This window comes from Dermacentor andersoni, chromosome 5 (genome assembly GCF_023375885.2).
Source record: "Dermacentor andersoni chromosome 5, qqDerAnde1_hic_scaffold, whole genome shotgun sequence".
Taxonomy (NCBI): Eukaryota; Metazoa; Arthropoda; class Arachnida; order Ixodida; family Ixodidae; genus Dermacentor; species Dermacentor andersoni.
This window is the reverse complement of record NC_092818.1, coordinates 40,115,551-40,119,403: the sequence shown is the minus strand read 5'-3', so window position 1 is coordinate 40,119,403 and position 3,853 is coordinate 40,115,551. Positions and strand designations below refer to the sequence as shown.

General features: G+C 47.9%; 1 pseudogene; it reads right to left on the bottom strand.

Moving 5' to 3' along the window:
- Nucleotides 1-427: 427 nt before the first annotated feature.
- LOC126520261 (piggyBac transposable element-derived protein 3-like) lies at nt 428-3,192 on the bottom strand (annotated as a pseudogene).
- Nucleotides 3,193-3,853: the final 661 nt, after the last annotated feature.

Below are 3,853 nucleotides of genomic sequence, written 5' to 3'. Positions count from 1 at the left end.
ATTATATTTTATGTACTATTATTAGAAATTCCTTTCTTTTACAAATCACCAGGTAATCGGAGCTATAAGTGGCAGTAGTGTCACTAGCGGCAGCTTCTGGTGACGCTTTGTGTCACTAGCGTACATATGAAAAGTTTGGGAACTTCTCGCGTCGCTGGTTTTGGACATGAGTGAGTAGTTGGGAACGGCTTGATAGATGAGGAAGAGGAGTTGGAAACGATTAAGTAGATCAAGTGAAGGGAGGTACAAATAAACCCCTTGTGCTCTTAACCTCTTCTAGCCTGAATTTAGCATACTGCATAAAAAAATTATTTTTGCTGTGGCTTTTTATGTTCTGGTTATGAGGAAGTTACACAGCAACTTTTATGCGTGTCGGGGTTTTAGGAAGAAAGTTACAGCTATGTCGCGAAAACGCGACAACAGGTCGTAATGGATCAAAAAATGTTTATTTTCAAACACACTTGAGAGCTCATTTCTTTGAGTTTAGCACATTTGTATCTCAGTTCTTATGAAAAGAAATGAAACAATTTGAACTTTTTTTTATACACAGATGAACTTTGCACTTTGTGCAGAAGGAAACAGGTTGGCCTTTGCAGCCAGGCATCTTGCATCGTTGTCGTTGCTGCGACACTTCAGGCCAGTGGCCAACATTGTCTTGACGGACTTCAGCATTAGGTGTTGGAGCTGCTGGTCCTCTTCTTTTCTTCTTCTCAAGCTCTCCTTCCACGGAAAGAGACGGCCGGCCCCTCTTCTTCATCACGTCCTTGTTTTGATTGCACAGGCAGCTGGCTAGAGAAGCCTTGAACGCTACAAGATCCAGTTGATGTTTCTTTGGGATTCCTAGAGCATCACAATCCCTCCGGTAGAGCAGCCAGCTGCTCACAACAGCCATGTCCACAAAATGAAAAAAAAAATCGCAGGTAGAATTTCTTCGACTTCAGAAAAATTCTGTAGTACGCCATGAGCCCATCGAGAAGGTCGACTCCACCCATAAAAGTGTTGTAAGCCTTCACAATGGCTGGCTGCTCAACTTCACATCTTTCTTTCTTTTTGCGGTCATACCGCTGGCAGCTTCCTAGAGGCTGGGCACTCCCGAATGTGCTAGCAATATTCACTCCCCGGCTGTCGTACCACTTCACTACTCGGACTTCGACCCCTTCAATAGTAGCCTGCCTCTCCACGTGGCTTCCTCTACCGTTCTTCTTCATTTCTGCATCGCTGGGCAGTCGGCATCCAGAAATTCTGTTTGCGCGTGCAGTTCCCATTGCTGGAATACCACGCTGATGCAAATTTACCAGCAGTTTTATGGATGTGAACCAGTTGTCAAAAAAGAGCAAGTAGCTCTTGTTCTCTGGGATGGAGCGCGAAAGCTCGAGCACAACATTAGAGCTTGCTCCAAGGTCAGGTAATCCAGGAACAGGGCGGATGTCCCCTGTGTATATAGAGAAGTCAGAGACAAGTCCGTGGGTGTCGCAAAGTACAAAAATCTTGTAGCCCCACTTGTGAGGCTTGCTAGGGACGTACTGCTTGAGTGAGGAGCGGCCTTTGAACGGCACAATTTGCTCGTCGACCACCAGCATCTGTGACTTTGGAAGGATTTGAAATTTGAGCAGCAGATTGTCAATGAGTGGTCGAATTTTGAAGAGCCTGTCTTTGCCAGCATTTGCTTGTAGGAGATTGTTGTCGTTGAAATGAAGGCTGTTCTTTATCGCTTGCCACCTGTCACGTGACATAACTTCTGCCACTTTTTCTACTCGCATCTCGCGGTTCCAGTACATGCGCGATCGCGGAAGCCTGTATATGGACATATACATTGTGGCCCCAAGAAACTGCTCCAGTTCAGCGCGTGTTAGGCACAATGCTTTGTTGGCATTCTTCTGCACTGCATAGAGATTGGACTGGTCTGTAATCTCCTCAAGAAGCTTGTCGTCAAAAAAATACCGGAAGTACGCAATGGGAGCTTTCGGCTCATCTGGAGGGTCTGGAAGACCGTCTTCCCATTGAGGGTGGCATGTCCGCGGATGGTTCACTTGCTTCCAGAGGAAACTTCTTGCGCTTGACGTTGACGGCTCTTCCGTTTCACCTTCTTCATCTGCAAACAAAAAAAGAAAAAGAAATCACTGCGAGGTCGCAAACCACATTTGAGAAGCCACAAAAACCTTGGCTTGAAAAAATTGGCTGGGGCTTAGCTAAGGGCCTGGATATCTCGAAGCGAAAAGCTGCGGTGATCCGCGATAAACACGCGCTTGCGGCGAACGTCAAACGATGACGCATAGCGCGCGGCAGCGTGCGCCTGTTCTATGGGCAAGCGCGCCTTATATACCCCTCCTTTCAAATGCGCACGGCTGCGGCGAAAGGTCAAACGGTGGCGCGGAGAAGCGACGGCGCACATGGGCAGTAGCCTGCGCAGTGCGTGACGTCACTCGTGCTCCGACAAACGCGGTGTTGACTATCGTAGTGAAGCTTTTGGCTTCAAAAGAAAAAGACGCGCCACTGCAATACAACACGAAAGAACGCTGACGGCGTTTCACATTGCAGCCGAATGCAACTCGCCCAACAAACAAAAAATTGCGCACCTGTGTCGCTCCCAGACTGCCCAGATTGATCTGATGGGGCAGCATGTACTGTGTCAGGGCTGTATTCCGAATCGCTGTCGCTGAGGCAGCTATCTTCGCTTTCTTCAACGGGTGGAACCCTGATCCCGTAGAACCTTCTGGTGTCCATCACGAACAAAAAGCACCGAATAACTGCAAAAAACAAAAATTACTAGTTTTTTGACCACATGCCGAGGAAGACGAAGTTGTGCACAAATCGGGACGCTACAGCCTGTTGATGCGAAAACGCGACAAAGCGACACACGCTTGAAAAAACAACTAATCTTCAAAAACAAATTATTTACGTGATCTGCGTGCATTATTCAACCAAGTGCCTATCATGCAAAATTTTTTTATATTCAAAAAACTTACATACCTTGAATGGAGACGGATGTCAATGGATGGATAGTGAGAAATGTTCTTCGTCGGCATCAACTGGAGAAATGGCAGCCGTCAGCTCTTTACTGAATCGACGATAGATGGCGCTGCCTTTTCCACGTGTTGCCAGACATCTGTGGATTCCCTCTGAGCGCAGGGGTAGCGGCTACAGATGTTTTCTTCTGGTGGTGCGGCTTAAAACCGGTATGATGCGAAATCGCGACAACAGGTCATAAGAGGTTAACTGTGCTTTGTGGTTCCACACTTACTGGTGACCCGGACCCAACGAACGCGACCTTCAATGGATCAAACCAACACTCAAGGCGACCTAAAATCCGCTCCTACTACCTCTGCAACTGGTCAGCTACCTACAATGAGTGTTATAGGATGTACAGCTACCATTACGTTACCGTAGTCATGGCTCGTGGATCCCAGGTTATGGTACATGCAAGCTGAGAACAAGATCTGCAGTCATCCCGTCCTGTGGAAGTTTCGCTAATATGAACTCCTGCATGAAACTTTGCCGCAACAGGCGATGGCCGAGATACGCGGCAGCCTTCTTCCACCACATTTTCAAGCCCTATATAGGACAATCAAACAAGCTCTTCGTCGCTGTCCCATCCCACCAACGCGTCGGCGTATTCAGCAACTCCTGAACAACGAGGAGCCCGGTGACCGACGTCCAACTGAGTTTCCATGTCACCTTCAACAGCTGATTGGTGACCAACTAGACACCTTGGGCATAGCCGCGTTACTTGAGTTGCTTCTACAATGCCTTCGAGCCAATGTGCGCATGGCTCTCGTCATAGGTAAGCAGGAGCCCTCGTCGGAACTCGCTGAACTTGCCGACGATATGGTGGACGTTGCTTTGGTAGTCATAA